Below are 17,398 nucleotides of genomic sequence, written 5' to 3'. Positions count from 1 at the left end.
TCCCACTGCATCTCAGCATTGTGAAAGGGAGGTTCTCTCAGTGATTAAGTCAAAAGTCTACAAATCTCTGTGATATCAGGGTGGTCTGGCACCTTTATTTTCTTTTAGATATCTCAGTTGATAACTTTGTATTAGCATCCGCCATCTCTTAGCACAGTATTTGAAGATTTTCTGTCCTTTTCCACCACTTGTTCTTGCCCCTCATCAAAAACAGTGGCACTATAATTTGCGGTATTTGTGGGAAGAGTTGGATTTGGAGACACCAAGTTGGGCAGGAGGGTTGATCTGTTTGAGGGTAGGGAGGCTCTACCCAGGGATCTGGACAGGCTGGGTCGATGGGCCGAGGCCAAGTGTATGAGGTTCAGCAAGGCTCAGCGTCAGGTCCTGCACTCGGGTCACAACAAGCCTATAGCATTGCTTGGGCTTGGGGAAGAGTGGCTGGAAAGCTGCCCGGCAAAAAAAGACCTGGGGGTGTTGGTCGACAGCTGGCTGAATGGGAGCCAGCGGTGTGCCCAGGTGGCCAAGAAGGCAAATGGCATCCTGGCTTGTACCAGAAATAGTGTGGCCAGCAGGAGCAGGGCAGTGATCGTCCCCCTGTACTGGGCACTGGTGAGGCCGCACCTTGAGTCCTGTGTTCAGTTTTGGGCCCCTCACTACAAGAAAGACCTTGAGGTGCTGGAGCGTGTCCAGAGAAGGGCAACGAAGCTGGTGAAGGGTCTAGAGCACAAGTCTTATGAGGAGCGGCTGAGGGAACTGGGGGTGTTTAGGCTGGAGAAAAGGAGGCTGAGGGGAGACCTTATCGCTCTCTACAACTGCCTGAAGGGAGGTTGTAATGAGGTGGGTGCTGGTCTCATCTATCAACTAACTAGTGATAGGATGAGAGGAAATGGCCTCCAGCTGTGCCAGGGGAGGTTTAGATTGGGTATCAGGAAAAATTTCTTAACTGAAAGGGTTATGAAGCATTGGAACAGGCTGCTCAGGGAAGTGGTTGAGTCACCATCCCTGGAGGTATTTAAAAGATGTGTACATGTGGTGCTTAGGGACATGGTTTAGTGGTGGACTTGGTAGGGCTACATTATCGGTTGGACTCAAAGATCTGAAAGGTCTTTTCCAACCTAAATGATTCTATGATTGATCCAGTTTAAGAATACCTGTATACAATTTGAGGGTAGCAGGAGACTGAAGTGTTTTGGTGTTTTTTTCAAGCCCCACTTTTGGAACAGTTGAGCTAGCTCAGCTGCTGTGAAGCACAGCAGCAGCAGGACTGCTACCTCCCCCCAATTTCCACATTCCAACACTCACAGAAAACCATCCCTTAGTGACCCCAAAATAGAGTGGGTAACTAAAACTGGAAGTATCTAAAATCTGACTGCATTTCTGTAACAAATGAAAAAACAGTAGTGATTGATAGTAGAAATGCAAATATTCATGTGATTGCAGCAAACATGTTCTGCACAAAGGCACTGTCACTATATAAAGAATGGTCTTCACTCAAGATTTTGAGTCAGCAGTAATATTGATCCAAGTAGAGCATTATCTGGTAAGTAAATCTGTGTCATGTAATGATGGAGAGACTACCTTCCTGAGGGATTCCTCCTTTACCTGTAATTCTCCCTCCTCTACTGTCAGCGTAGTTTCCATCCAGCTCTCTTGCCAGGTAAATACATAACCACAACGCTTAAAAGTCTTAATGAAATCAAATGGAACAGCATGTATATGTTTTCACAACAAAACCTAAAAAATACAGAAAACAGCAAAAGAAGAAACTGAGTACAACATACCAGGAACGTGGTCAAAGTGATGACCCCTTAATGGTCATTAACGACCGCTTCTCTAAGCCATGCTACCTTCCTATTGTTACAACTTTTTTTTTTACAGCTATGTCTGGTAGAACCTGTATATAGAAAATATGAGTAGCTTTGTAGTCCTGTGCTGATTTACCAGAATACATACATATTTTTGTTCAAAACAAATGCAAAGTATTTAATAAATGACTGAATGACACTAGCTGCATTAAAAAAAAAAAAGCCGTAGGGATTCAAATGTATACAACATTTACTCTCTCCAGTTTCTGATGACCCGAGTCCCCCATTCAATTTGTCTGGATCTTCCAAAGTGTACAGGCTTCTATTGAAGACGACTTTTCTTTAGTAATGTGTATGCACATACTTGTCTTTGTACATGCACAGAAAACCATTTTTCAGTTGTAGGTGCAACAATCTGTTAACTGTGTTTTCCTTGAGTCACAACCATTTTGGTGTCAAGACCACGACTATCCTTTACAGGCTAGTGGCTATAGCATACCTCTTGTAAACTTTTACAGGCTATAACAGAACAAAAATTCCCTTTCCTCCATCCTTCCATAATGTCCAAATTTGCTAATACCTCCCCTATAAGGCAGAGGAAACTACTTATCAGCTGAGAAGCTCTTGACACGTTGTCAGTGAAACCTCTTGATGAGCTCAGATAATATAGTAGCATTGTGTATGCTGCTTAACAGAAGAGTGTGGTGACTATACTAAGAAGTCTAGCAGTCCTGTGACAGCAAGCTAAAATGAAATTTCACACTTTTGATCTCAGATCTAACAGAGTGGAAAAAATTACCTGCTGTGTTCAGACTCAGATTTAAGGTTAATTAAATAACTGTATGTCATGGTTTAACCCCAGCCAGCAACTAAACACCACGCAGCCGCTCACTCACTCCCCCCCCACCCAGTGGGATGGGGGAGAAAATCGGGAAAAGAAGCAAAACCCGTGGGTTGAGATAAGAACGGTTTAATAGAACAGAAAAGAAGAAACTAATAATGATAATGATAACACTAATAAAATGACAACAGCAATAATGAAAGGATTGGAATGTACAAATGATGCGCAGTGCAATTGCTCACCACCCGCCGACCGACACCCAGCCGGTCCCCGAGCGGCGATTCCCCGCCCCCACTTCCCAGTTCCTATACTGGATGGGACGTCCCATGGTATGGAATACACCGTTGGCCAGTTTGGGTCAGGTGCCCTGGCTGTGTCCTGTGCCAACTTCTTGTGCCCCTCCAGCTTTCTCGCTGGCTGGGCATGAGAAGCTGAAAAATCCTTGACTTTAGTCTAAACACTACTGAGCAACAACTGAAAGCATCAGTGTTATCAACATTCTTCGCATACTCAACTCAAAACATAGCACTGTACCAGCTACTAGGAAGACAGTTAACTCTATCCCAGCTGAAACCAGGACACTGTAATTATTTTTTCTTTCCAATAGAAAGCTAAGCTCAGCAGTCTGAGCATTATTATACTCAGGTTTTATTAAGAAGCGCAGTCTAGAACCCTACTCTTGCCTTGGATGGGGATGAAAGACAAAAATGCTTGGAATATTTCCCACCAAGAGAAGTCGTCTTAAAAGGATGACCAGATGGATGTGAGAGTCCATACTATCAATTTCACAGGAAAGCATATATAAATACAGAAATATGTTTTCAAAACCAAAGATTTAAGACACCATCAAGTCTTCTTTTTATATTGAAACCTAAAAGAGAGCATAGTGGATGGAAATACCACAGTTTTGCCTTTTATGTCATCATTGAGTCAAAACTCAGATAGGCTAAGTACAAACAAAAAGAACTTATTTTTTTCATTTCTCCCACATTGCTCTATTGTTCACGCTTAGAGCATTTGATGGCACCTGGCAATCCATCAGACAACAGCAGCAGTCTTATCCGTTCTGTCCAGCTACTGAAATAGGACAGAAGCTATCCAGGCTTCTGCTACACAAAATTCTCCTGTCAAGTAAAGTTCTCAGCAGACAGAGCAGGATCAAGCCCTTTAGGAAAGGGAAGAAACGCAGCCAAAGCATATTTTGTTGCAGGAAGTCCACAGGGAATTTTACACTGCTTAGCGCATGCTGCTAGCTGGCTTACTCTGCACCAAGCCAGAAAATCCGCATCAGTGACCAGCTCTCCAATAATTCCCTGCATCCCCTGTTTTGTTGAAGACAATTCTGGCACTACCTGAATCAGAACTGTGACACACTGCCATATTTACTGCCAGAGTCCTTGGCACTAAAATAACGACCTCGCGCAGGCAGCCTAAGGGTATACACACAAAGGCAGCGACAGCAGCGGAGCTGCAGCTGTTCCAGTTTGGCAGGTTGCTGCCGTGTCGTGACTCTCGCTGTGCAAATGTGATCGACTGACAAACATCGCATTCTCCCTTTGAAAACGCACAGAAACGACCGCGAGGAGAATCTAGAAGGCCACTTCATCCTACGAGGACCCATGCGTGGAGCGTTGGGAGGAGGCAATGGAGACACCGGTACGGGGCTTGCCTGCTTCTGAAGAGAGGGTGAGGAAACGCAACAGCAAAAATAATTTAGACTTTATATATAACGTAGAAAAAATATAAAGCATACTAGTTCTTAAGACAGAAGTCAATATGACAGAAGGCGCTTCAGAGAGATTGAGCGGTATTTCTGCCTGCCATTACACCTCACTGTTCCGGGCAGACTTTCCCCCCGCTTTATCCAACTGTCCCTGTGGGGATGCACTCTCAACCTCTTTAATCCTTGATCTATTGCTTCTAGCAATACAAGAGAAGCATGGAGTTACAATGCACAGCTGAGTCCTGCCGCTCCTCCCGAGGCTGTAGGATAGCTTGGGGCCAGGGGATGAGAGCTTCAGAGGCTACATGTGCACAGCAGGACTACTAGTTTTGCCTCTGCCCCTTCCGACAGCAAGTGCCATCCTAAGAGTTTGGAAGTTCTTTTCCTTGGGATCAACAAACGCAGCACGTGGACAGCATGAGCAAGGCGGCCTCCTTCCCTGGAAACTTGAACAGCTAATACAGAAGAAGCCCAGCTAAGCCAGAAGCTTCACCAGCCACATGAAAACAAGCAGTGTGTGTTGATAGGTAGCTCCAAGGTAGCTGCTAGGATTTTCGACAGAGTAAACCAGTGTTTGATCAAAGTGGAAAACTGAAGGAAATCATCTCAACATGGGTAGGCTGAGGGTGAACATATCTTGGATGCTAACTGCTACCGACAGAAAGAGAAAGATGAGACTGCAAAACGTAGCTTCTTTAAAAAAAAAAAAAATAAGAAAAAGCAAGAGAGGAGTTTGTAGGACTTTCTGTGATTAGTATCTGAGTCAGTCTGTTTATGGAGGAATTCCCATTCAGCTTCTACCAGTAGGCCTACATCTCACAGTGAATTGAGTGTGCAAATCCAAGAGACCTCCTCACTGTGCTATGCCCAGAATTACTCACAGCAGCTTAAAACTTACTGTAGTTCTGTGATCTCTGAACACGCTGAGCCAAATTACTCCTGGGTAATAGCCTAGCAATCTTCAGTGCTGATGACGTGGAAACTGAACTCTTCCAAAAAATAGTTTCCTTAAGACTGAGACCTATAGCTGAAAGAAATGAAAAACAACTTACAAGGGTCTCCTCACTTGCCTTGGAAAATTTATACTTCTCGTAGAATTTGCCAACTGGCATGCTGTGGCTATGTGGCAACGGAGTCTGCTAACATGGGTGCTGATCAAAGCTTGCAGAGAAGGCAGGCTTTTGTCAAGCAGGAGCTAGTTCAGTAGGAAATAGACTGAGAGCCTCTCATTTCTTGACATCTGACAGCCATAATATTTTGAGATATAGTTTAAAGGTGCAGTTCATAAGAAGGTATCAACAAAACACAGAAATCACAGTCTTATTTGCTCTTATAAATATACTAAACCTTCTTTTTCTACCCCCCATCAGCTCTTCCCTTACTTGAAACCCAGCTATGAGCAAGCAGAACTCACTCTACTAACAGTGAGAACATTTTCACAAAATCTTTCATAATTCAACTGACTGCGCTCTTGACACTAAATATTATCTTTACTTAATTTCTGAGAGTTTACTCTCAGGAGGTAGTTTTGCTATCTCCTGATCCTCATCAGATGGTTTTAAGGATTTCTGACTCTTCTAATTAGTACATCTCTCCCTGTTCTACCAGGATAAACAGACTGAGAAAACAAATAAAACTAAAAAGCAAATGTTAAGCAGGGCTGAGTGTGCTGTTTTAAAATACAGGGATAGATGCAATATTCTGAAACATGTATGCCTCCAGCAGAGACTACGGATTTGCTGCATCCCAAGCTCTTTGGGATGGGAACTATGCAAGTGCAATAGTACCAGTCAGAATACGTCTCTGATCACAGCTGAAGTTATCAGAGTAGAAATATTTTTTCTGGATTTGTATATGTGAATCAGTAATATAGCAAACACAGTCACAGCACACACAGCATAGCAATGTTTATCCCTCCCTTTTGCTGTTAAAAATTCTCTTTTATTGTATTAGTGTATTTGCTCATACCCTGTTTTATACACATTAACTAATGATCTCTGAAATACCCCAGAGAAACAAAGTAGGTGTGTATTTTATTATTCCCATTATTAGAAACAAGGCAATTCACAGGGGCTGTTAATGAATTAGAGTTAATGATACAGTGAGAAGCAGCCACTTTTTTTGCTCTTTTTATGAGTTGTGTTCAGTTCTTTTAAATTGTTTAGGTCATATTAGAACAGGGATCAGAAGTAACATCCATTTCACAAGCCAAAGACCACAACAGCAAGAAGGACCATAAATGCTGTAAAATACATTGACTTGATCAAAATAGTTGTCGCAGTACTGCAATTTCATCGGTATCATGTGCATACGTAAATAAAAAAAATCTTTAAAAAAATTTTGTTGGGTCTTTTTTTTTGGTTTTTGGTGGGTTTTGGTTTGTTGTTTGGGTTGGGTTTTTTGTCATGCAGTTATTCCTCTCACTCAAGAGCACACAGACCAAACTGGGGATTCAGGGGGGAAATAATGATTATATGTGGAAGAAGCCAACCTAGAAGATCAAAATAATACCCTTCCAAATTAGATTTTCTCACAAACTGCAAGGAAAATACACTCCTTAAATCTCCTGACTCAGTCTCTGTGAAAGATAGGTAGCACAGCACAGTCTGCAGATTTCTCTCCCCAAAGTTGTCCAAGAAACACAAACATTTACTCTTCAGATAAAGAGAAAAGAGCAGGAAGAGGAAACTAAAGAGAATTCCCTAGAGTTACCCAAAGCTGCATTAAGGCACTTTGCTCAGCACATCAGCGGCTCTGAATAATGAGGCAGCAGAGAGCTTTGCAGCGCTGGGAGCCTTTGAAACACACTTCTCCAGAAAGAAGAGACAATAAAATGTAAATAGAAAATGCCTCTTGGCTGGCACAGACTGGCACAGAGAAAATTTTTCCTCCTTTTCCACATATGGCGATCAATTTTTTTCTTCCCCCCCCTTCTCCGATATTTAGAAGACAAGCTGATGAAAGATGACAAGGCACATTTATAGAAATTCAAAAAAATCCAGCATTGAATAAAACCTAAGTGCAGCATCAGAAAAGGATGGTCAGGCTGTACTAATGTCATCTAATACATCCTCTGTGCGCTGAAACACAAGGAGGGAATGGAAAGAAGTAATTCAATGATGATTTGGTTCTAAACATTCAAGAAAAGTTTGAGTTAAGTTTAAAGCACTTGAATAATCCTGTTGTAATCATTGCCAGGTTCAAATTAGCACACGTGTTTTCTTGAATCACAAATTACCTTCTTGTCCTTAAGAAGCTCTGCATTCAAAATTTACATGCTCCCATAATGAATAAAGTTTTTTCATTAGTTTTTTTTCTTCTTTTTTTTTTTTTTTCTCCAGTGACTAGCAGTTAAAACCTTAATTATCTGGTAAAGAAAAATATTGACAAATTTTACAACACTGGCTTCCCTCATCCTACCATGATCTATAAAATAAAGAAATTCTTCCTATTTCCAGAGAATCCCACACGGTCCTCTTAAAGCCAACTCACAGTTTAAATTTTGGAATAATTTTAAATTAGGTTAGTTACACACCCAGGACTACATCCTGAAAACAAGATACGTGTGCTGACTTCACACAGCTCATGTAGTACAACCCTGCGGACCAGCACCCAGCCAGCCTCCTGCCACTACCATGGTCTTTGCCTTTCAGGCAGGAAGATGTCAGGCTGTACAGCCTACCTAGTGGTACTGCCTCGGGATTGATTAATGTGTACCTGTCCTCAAAATGCACGAGACCACACAAACCTGTTATATTAGCATAGCTTCACATAGCACAGAGAAGTACAGAAATAAATATGCAAAGGCATACGACATGTTTCACATGAAGTCAGGTGTGCTCCTAGATTTTTCCGTGCAGCATCCAATCTGCAGATGTCCTAAGACTTACAGCTAGCTGTCCATCAAAATGTGACAGTTTTCTCTCTGATAGCAGTCTTCTCTTAACATCAATGTGGCTACTGATGTTTCAGAAAGTTAGTAAGAAAACATACATGAGATGCAGCATCTCAAAATAGATGCAAGTCAATTAATTACATTATGCTTGTATAAAACACTGCAGTAAATGCTGTACTATTGTGCACCACTGATTTCAAGCTCAGGTACAGGTACAGAGTGTTGGTGACTCCCGATTGGGTTTGGTTTTTTTGGGGGGGGGGGGGGTGTTTGGGTTTTTTTTAAGCCTTTTCCTCTCTTGTAGAGACAGGAAATTGTTATGTTCCAGGGTAAAGGTATTTAGCGGTGTCGTGACTACATAAGCATTAATGTTTGATCAAACATAACAATAGAAATAAAGGGCCACTGAGGACCTTTCTAAAAGGAAGGATTTATCCATATCATTTAAGAAAAAATAACTTATGACTCAATTCCTGTTTACAATTTTTTAATTATATTTTCCAAGAAATGATGCTTTTTTTGACTTTTGCATGACCTCATGATCTTGGAGAGAAACCTCACAGTCTGAAGTTATAAATATCAAGCAAACGTTACTAGTTCTGAAACTGAAACGCTACCGAGGTGCTTTGGTGCTTTTAGCTCCATTGCACTAAGACACCCAAAGTAGACTCACTCTATCTTACATCTCTCTATTTGGTGTACTTAAAATTTTGCTATTCGGAAGAAGCTGAACCGCCCCCTCTTAATTAATTTGTGCCGAGCAGAACACAAAATATTTGCATCTTAAGTCAGGTCTCTCCGGTCCTGGATATTCGCAATGCTTTGAAAGTCCCACACAGGTTCAGAGTCTATCCTCAGCCCAAACCCCAGAGATGCTGTGAAAATAAACATCAAGTGACTTAGTGTAACAACATATGTGCATAGCAGGCTACCTCACAATAAATAAACTATCAGTCCCTGTTTCTCTAAACTGTAGCCAAAAGGTGCAACATCCTCTTGGAGGTATCACCAATTGCAGTGTCCCGATTCTTCAGACACAAATAATTCACCTCTAAGCCTTGCAATGTTTGTTAGCTCTGCCCCATCTTGCATTTTTTTACCGCTAATCTTTGGTCCAGATAAGAGTCCTATTAAGAAGGGTTGAAGTGAGGTACATGCAGATTGCCAGGCTGGAAATTCTTTGCCAAAATACACAGCTTAATTGGGCGGCAACACAATAAGTAGCATGTATCCGCACTAGGCTTGCCACAAGAAAGAAAAATCTTGTGTTATTAACAGCCAAAATACACACAGACCTTGCCAAAAACTAGTCTTTGAGGCAGGACGCTTCCTGCAATACAGAGATACCTACTAAAATGAGCACACAAAGTAAGGCTCCCGCTCAATTACACCTCTTTGGGAAAAGAGTATTAGAGAACAAACATACATGTCTGCAGGTAGTAGCAACCATTTTTCCTCTCCAGTTTAACAGCGTAAAAGTGGTACCACTCTGTTGCTTGTGAAAGCAAACCAAAAGAAAACAGGAGAGGTGTTTCACTCTGCTCAAAATTTTATTTCTTGAAATCTCTGTAGCGTAAAATCCTATTTTAGGAGAAGCTTTTTTTCCCCCTGGCACTGCAAAACAGCCCCAAACAGCATATTTGGCGTCCTGAGAATTTTTCCTGGCTGAGTACTCACAGCCTACAGAGGCTCTCTGTTACAATTTTTGCCAATTCCCTTTCTTGACCCCTTTCCAATAGGATGACCAGAGAAAAAAGGTGGCAGTCAGAGAAACGGTATGACCTCGTGTTATCAGAAGGGTGTTTGAAGCCACAGAAAACAATGCACTGAGGCAGCGTCATTCTGCACTGGAAGCCAATGTAGGCTTGGGGAGATTTAATGGTTTTGCCACCACATCCATACTCTTTGATCTTACACCAAGAAATCTGGATCTTAACAACCAAATGGCAGAGATGTCCTGCAAGAGATACAATCCTAAATAACCAGAGGGGAAAGAAATCACGCCTGTGAATGTAGTAAGTGTCTTTTGACACAAGGAAGCTTAACCATAGATACAGCAGGGACACAGTAGGTGATCTGTGCTTGGAGAAAAAAAATTTTAATTTAGATGATACTTACTTGCAAATTATTTGATCTAGTTGAAATCTTCTAATAACACAGAGGATAAAGAGGTTGCTGTCAAGACATACAAGTTGAGGGGCTGAAGAATAAATGCAATATAGTGATCCTATGTACCCAAAACTCAAACAGCACAAAGAGACTGCTTCTAAAGAGACTGGAGTTTCTTACGAATAAGTCAGGTGGGTTTTTTTAGATTTTCAAGCACTTCAGAAAACTTCAGCATTCAAATTCAGGTTAAAAAGTCATAGTGTTTAGCAGGAGAGAGAGAACTTAAATTGAGTATTTCATAGAAGTAGATCATCCTTAGAAACAGTGACAGAAAATTAAAACTACTATCTATGATCTAAGAGACAAATGATGAACTGCAAGGGGAAGTAGAAGAAAGGCACCTTTGCACTGCCAGGCTTTCCAGCTGGCTGTGAGATGTCAGGTTTGCCAGGTGCCAAATTGCTCCATAGAATCTATTAGTGCCACTAATCACTATATAGCACAGATGCCCACGGGTGATACTGAAGCTCTTAGATCATATTTACACTACAGGAACAATTTTTTTATATTAGGCTGGTCCTTCCAAATTTACAATACCTGAAGTTTAACTCCGAGGCCGAGCCTGGGCCAATTAATTTGCCTAATGTGTACAATCATAAGCCTTAATTGCAACATTCTTCAGCTCTGACAGTAAGACTGAGACAATCGAGGCAGTGCATTTCACAAGGGAAAACCATCGCTGATCCTCAGTTGCTTTCTTTCATGAATCTCTGGAGTTGCACTGTGGCTAAACGCAGAGGTTTTGGCAGCAGCTTTCCTTTTTTTTTTTTTTTTTTTAGAAATTCTTACCTTTAGCAACTCAGGCCATATTTTTCTTGCCCCTTCACTTGTGCAGGAAGAATTCCTGCAGGATCAAGTTGTGAGTTAAACAAATTCACTGGACTAGTTTACGATGTGGCTTGAGAAAGAGTTGTGTCAGCACCACTGAGGGCGTTGTGAGACAGTGGTGGGATGAGAGGCAGGGGCAGGAATAAGCAAGAATTCGTTTGTCTGTATCATTGCCAAGGACTTCACACTGTGAAACTCTGGCCTCTCGGCAGGACATTTAATCTACCTTTTTTAGGAAGTACTCCAATTTTAAAATTTAACAATTTTAACAGTTACAAGCAACTTTCCCCAGGATTTGCATGAAGTCTCACCTGAATAATTTCAGGCCATCTCTCCAACTCCTCGTGGGTGCCTTGCCAATACTTTGCTATTCCCCTTCAAACCCCTTGTTTTCTTTCCCCTTATTTATGCTTCAGCCCAACCTGCAGTGTTGTCTTCCGAACTGGGAAGCTTACAATAGGAACAGATCCTCCATGGCCACCAGGCAAGGAGAAGTAAAACAGAACCCCGGTAACCACCATCAGCCTTAATCTACCGCTTCTGTGAGAGTCCCAGCTCAGGAGATGGAAATGGAGAAGTGAGGACTAGGGGGATCACTTAAAAGGGAGAATCCAGCCCAGCATGGAAGAGAAGGTCTAGCATCACTTACAGAGCAAGGATTTAGGAACAGGGCTTACCTGAAAAAAATCAGCTCTTGCAGAAGTTTATCTGCATGCAGTTAGTTTAGTCAGGAAAGTCAGCCAAACTCTCTAACAACATGGGAAACTTCATAGCATTGGACGGGGACCAGCTAGTCCCTCCTGTTTGCTCTAAGGGAGGTACTATAAGGTTTGCAGGAAGTAGAGAAGCCATTAGTTATTAGGAAATAAAATGGCTCTAAGATACATTGGACACACAGAGTCACGGCATGCTATAAAACACAGGAGAAGAATTGCAACAGCTACAGACAAGTTGACACAATAGCTAAGATGAGGCAACATGACCAGCTTTTTATTTGACAGCTATTTCTAGAAGATATAGCCTGTTCTTTGCGCAATGGGTTTAGCATTTTTGTTAATTTGCAGTTGAATGGAAAGATGAGTCACTTTATCACAAAACAACTTCATCAACTCAGGTTTCAGCCTGTGAGAGCAGAACTACTATGCACACAACACAATCTATTAAGACAATTTAGCACTCCCTTCCTAATGCCTGGGAAAGAGAGCCCCTTTATTCCAGAGTTTATTATAACTTCATTTTCACTGAAATAGCCTAATATGATGCTTTGATGTTCTTCTCCACATATCAGAGCAAGCAGATTTCAGGCTGTAGTTCTTCCTCATGCCCTATTCTAGAGCAAAGCCAGTCAGTCCGGCAAAAAAGCAGAAGAAACTCAGAATAAAAATAAAAATTACTTTCTCTCCCCACAGAGGATACACTTATCTCAGCTGTATTCAACATATTTTCTTGAAAAGCTTAGTAAACTACAAGTGAAAATACGTATGTTTTACTCATATAACATGTCCTCCCGCTTACAAAGGATAATACTGACACAGTCAAGACCCAGTAAAAGCGACAAGCTCTTTTTATATAAGGACCTTAACCCACAATCCTAAGAAAACAGACTAAGTAGCTACTAACCTCCTATTGAAACAAGCCTCCCTTGACTCTCAGGGGGTTGTAGGGAAGAAGATGGGAGAAGGGCATGAACCACCTCGAAAAGAAAGGACCTCAGTGATCTCCAGCCTGGGTCTCCTCTTTGTGCCACCCATCGGCGTGGGGAACCTCCCCACTCAAGAGACCGTGGAAGGGCCCTTGTTTCCTATGGGGCTCCCGGCAGCTGGTTGAATGCTGGTCCGCTTGGGGAAAGCTGTGTATTGAGGAACCAGCTCTGACCTGTCTGCACTTCCATATTCCATATCCACCATAACTTCCATTTCTTGTGCAGGAGTCACTTTAGCCCACAGGCTAAAAAAATAATCAAATATCAGTTTGGTATCTTTGCAGCATGACACCTGAAAGGAGCTAATTGTTTTCTTTCCTGTTATTGTGACTCCTAGAGCAGGTGTTTTATAGACTGCCAATGAAGAGAGAAATTTCTGTAAGTTACTGTGGAGGCCTTTTCTCCCTCAAAATTACATAAAGACGATCCTGATTAAATACTATCCCACATGAATAAATATCCCTTTCACAGAAGTATTCATTGCAGAGTAACAACTGATGGCTGTGTGCAGACAATGGATGAAGTACACTTGCTGCTCTGGAGATCTTCATGACATAGCCGAATTAAACCTGAACTCTATAAAGTGTTGCATAATGTCATAGAATAGAATCACAGAATGGTTTGGGTCAGAAGGGACATTCAAAGATCATCTAGTTCTACCCCCCTCGCCATGGGCAGGGACACCTTCCACTAGACCAGGTTGCTCAAAGCCCCATCCAACCTGGCCAGAACACTTCCAGGGATGGGGCATCTACAGCTTCTCTGGGCAGCTTATTCCAGGGCCTCGCTGCCCTCACAGTGAAGAACTTCTTCCTTACATCTAACCTAGATCTACCTTCTTTCAGTTTAAAGCCTTATGCCTTGTCCTACTGCTACATGCCCTTGTAAAAAGCATGTCCTGCTTCTCCCTCTATAAAACCTACTTTTTGTCTCAATAAGCTTCGATAAACTATTTTACTTTCCTTTTTCTACCTAGAACACCACATGTGCTGTGGATTTTCCTTTGAGAGCATACACAGCCTCCTGAACTTCTTACACACAACATGAAAATATTCCACAATGTCACAACATACAACAACTTTGCTGATGCTACCTTTACATGGGAAAGCCAGTTTGGGAATTGATGGGTAATTTTCGCTCTCATTTTTTTTTTCCCCTCTTTAGTTTACAGACATATTTTCAATCATTTTACTGAAATATTTAGATTTCTTTCCATCAAAAATCCTGAAGCAAAATGTTTTTTCTAGAGCCAAGGTCACTCAGAATCAACTGGGATCTGTCACTTTGTTCAATCTTGTCTCATTTTGACATTGATCTGCATCCACCTGTATTGCCACTACACCAAATGACAGTTCTAGCTTACGTAGGTCTTGCTCTCGTTACCACTACCAGTTAGGCCTCTTGATGGTCTGTATCTCCCAAGAGACACACACTCATGCAAATCCTGGTGTATGCTGTGACCTCTGCTCTGCCAGAGCTCTTTGGACGCAGAGCAGGAGGCACATAAATGTGATTCACCAGGACAAAAGTGCTTGGTCAGTGACCCCAGCTTGTAGCGATCGATGAAGACATCTCTGCATTGCCATTCCAAGCACTCATCAAAAGCAATGGAGGAAGATGTAATGTCAAATTGGTCTTTTAACACCCCCCCTTCCCCATCCTTTTGAAAACCAAAATTTTTCGTAACCCTCCATTCTAGCACAAAAATGAGATTTTTTTTATTTCTATCCAGCATAAAGATAAATGCTGAAGTTAGCAGATTCCCTGAGGAAAGGAAATACTGAGTTTTAAATCAGCTCTAGTTACTCCTCCTCCTCATTGCATCTCAATCAGTGCTTGCTATGTGTTCTACTATTAAATTTTTCCTCATATATCTTTCCCAGACAAATCTTTTACTTAAGCTGTTCTTTAAAAACTCTCTGGTTTGCTGACTGTTATCAGAGATAGATGAGACAGAGCATCATGGCTCTCCCTCATGGGAAAGCATCATAACATCACAATGCCTTCACCTAAACAGATGAAACTACTTTGGGTTCCATCTCCATTTCACATTTTACTCTCAGTAGCCTGAGCACTTCTCCTGCCCAGTTATCACCAAGCAGCATCTGTCTTTTTCTCATCCCTCCTCCTTCTCTCTCACCACCATGCCACAAAGCCAAACTTCATTTTATTACCCGCTCTCAACCCTTAACTTCTTCGGAGTGCCTGCGTAGGAAGTAAAATTGGTTTAGGTTGCTCATAAAATCCACTGCTTATTCTCTCAGAGCGGTGTCTCCTCTCTCATGGCAGATAATATACAAGTTACAGAGACTGGAGAATCCTAGAGCAGGAGATGCTCTGAGCACTAAACTCTCCTGGCATAGCGCAATCGCAGAAGTAAAATTACCCAGAACTGCATGCAAACAGAGATTAAGCTAAAAGTCTTCACCTTGGAAGTAAAAAAAAAAAAAAAAAAAAAAAAATTTCACAAGCCTTTTAAAACCACTTCCAGTTTCCTGCAACTTAAAGGTCAAATAAAATTCTCCATTTTGCAAGCTTCTTTAGAGCAACTTCACAATATTTTAAATTGCGTATTTTTATACAATATGTGAAAGCACACTTAACATAAGAGGTCGTCTTTTTCTAATTACCTTTTGATTTTTGTTTCCCCATTTCCCCTTCTGCCTTCTCCTTTCCTTTTGTTTATGCACTGTGGCAACTCACACGTTACATTCCAGTATAATGGCAACCTTGCAAAAAATCTGATGAAGTAACAGCTAGTCTTGTCCAGTTTGAGGAGAATAACTTGGGTTATTTGCAAAAAATGCCATAGGATCTGAGAAACTGGGGTTCCATCACTTTATTCTTTTGTTTCTTGCTTAATTACTGAAGTCCTGATTACCATACACAGATACTTGGATAGCAAACCATAACTTCAGTAGAGGAAATATTCTAAATTTCTGCTCAGTCTGTGTAGAAAATATAAATTTACAGTCTTTGCTTGCAAGTTCTGCCCTCAGACCTCCCAGGTGCCTGTGTCTCACAGCAGAGTCTGGGGGAGCAAAGTATGACCCCTGCTAGAGGAAGATGGAGTGAGGGACCCAGGCACAGAAAATCTACACAGCTCCGTGGGACTGGATGGGAGGCATCCAAGGGGGCTAAATGAACTTGCCGATGTCATCAGGAGAAAACAGTCTAGTATTTTGGGAAGGTTATGGAGACTGAGAACAGACCCAGGGACAGTAAAAGGCAAATATCGAGACCGTCTTCAGGATGGGCAAGAAGAAAGAAACTTCCAGAAGTGGAAGAAAAACCATCCTATGTTTCTATAATCATTGATTACTATGATTATAACCACATTTCCTACCATTTTTCCTTCAAAAAAGACAAGGAAGAAGAAAATAAACACGTAAAAGGGGGAAGGGGAGCTGAAGATTAGTTTCTTTGCTGTGCTGGCATTCAGTTTTGCTTGCTGTAAATGGTATGCTGACCACTGGTAAATATCCCTCAGTGCAGGCCTTAGAAACCATCTTCATTAACACTTGTGAAGATGATGAAAAAAAAAAAAAATCAAAACTCAATACAAATTATTCTGTACTTTAGGCAAAAACAACTTAGACATTATAGATGGACATAAATGCAGCAAATTTTTCCAAGCTACATAAAGAACTCCTTCCAGAAATAAATAAAAATACCTTCAAAACCACTGAGTTTCATGGAGTTATGCAACTTCTCTGTACATTTTTTCTCAGCTCACTAATCAAACACCTAGCTTCTTAGTACAACAAATCCTGGTTTTGGACAATAGATTACTATGGAGCCTAATAATTATTTTGGCCAGAGAGGCTTTCCTGAGATGTCTCGGCCTCCTGCCTCAACCTGCTCCCCAGAAAACAATTCCTTCTTGTCAAGGGAGCACTGCCTGCTTAATGACAGGCTTATGAAAACCCAAATGAAATATTTTTATCTTTCCACCATCAGAAAAGCCTCCAAATAGCTACTGAATGACTAAAATCAGGGAGTGTCCAAGCAGGGAGATGGATTCAGAAAGAAAAAGGCTTTGCCTTCACTCTCCGGCAGCCACAGCCTGTGAGCTGGCATGTTCTATTCTTTTTGTCCTGGGAGCGGATTTTTCCATCTTTCTAAAGTGCTGTTTTATCGGAATGATAACCTGAAATGTACTCTTACTACTCCAGTTGTATTTCCATGCAGGTTTCTGTGGGAAGCTGGGATGAGCGGTGGCTCCTTTGCACACACAGCCAGTGCTCCTCCCTCTCCTGGCTGCCTGGCAAGCTCTGCTTGCTCCCTCAAGGTCAGTAATGGTGACAGCCCCGAAAATACAAAAAAAAAAAAAAAAAAAAAAAGACAGAAAAAACCGATGGAAAGAGACTCTGACTTTCCTTGTTGGATACTCCTATCTCTCCCCACTGGATATATGAGGAGCAAGAACTATTTG

General features: G+C 41.6%; 1 protein-coding gene across 9 annotated transcripts in view; it reads right to left on the bottom strand.

The window, feature by feature from the left end:
• FAR2 (fatty acyl-CoA reductase 2) overlaps positions 1 to 17,398 on the bottom strand; it is a 151,119-nt gene that overhangs the window by 92,717 nt on the left and 41,004 nt on the right. The window contains exon 1 of one of the 9 annotated variants that reach the window (XM_052790155.1): positions 5,268 to 5,287. The exons of 7 other annotated variants lie outside the window; for them this stretch is intronic. The gene's annotated coding sequence lies outside the window, so the exon portion shown is untranslated. Of the gene's footprint in view, positions 1 to 1,602; positions 1,703 to 5,267; positions 5,288 to 17,398 lie in introns of those variants that run through there. One more of the 9 variants, XM_052790151.1, reaches the window with a different exon arrangement.

Source organism: Harpia harpyja, chromosome 6 (assembly GCF_026419915.1).
Source record: "Harpia harpyja isolate bHarHar1 chromosome 6, bHarHar1 primary haplotype, whole genome shotgun sequence".
Taxonomy (NCBI): Eukaryota; Metazoa; Chordata; class Aves; order Accipitriformes; family Accipitridae; genus Harpia; species Harpia harpyja.
This window is presented reverse-complemented; position numbering and strand designations above follow the sequence as displayed.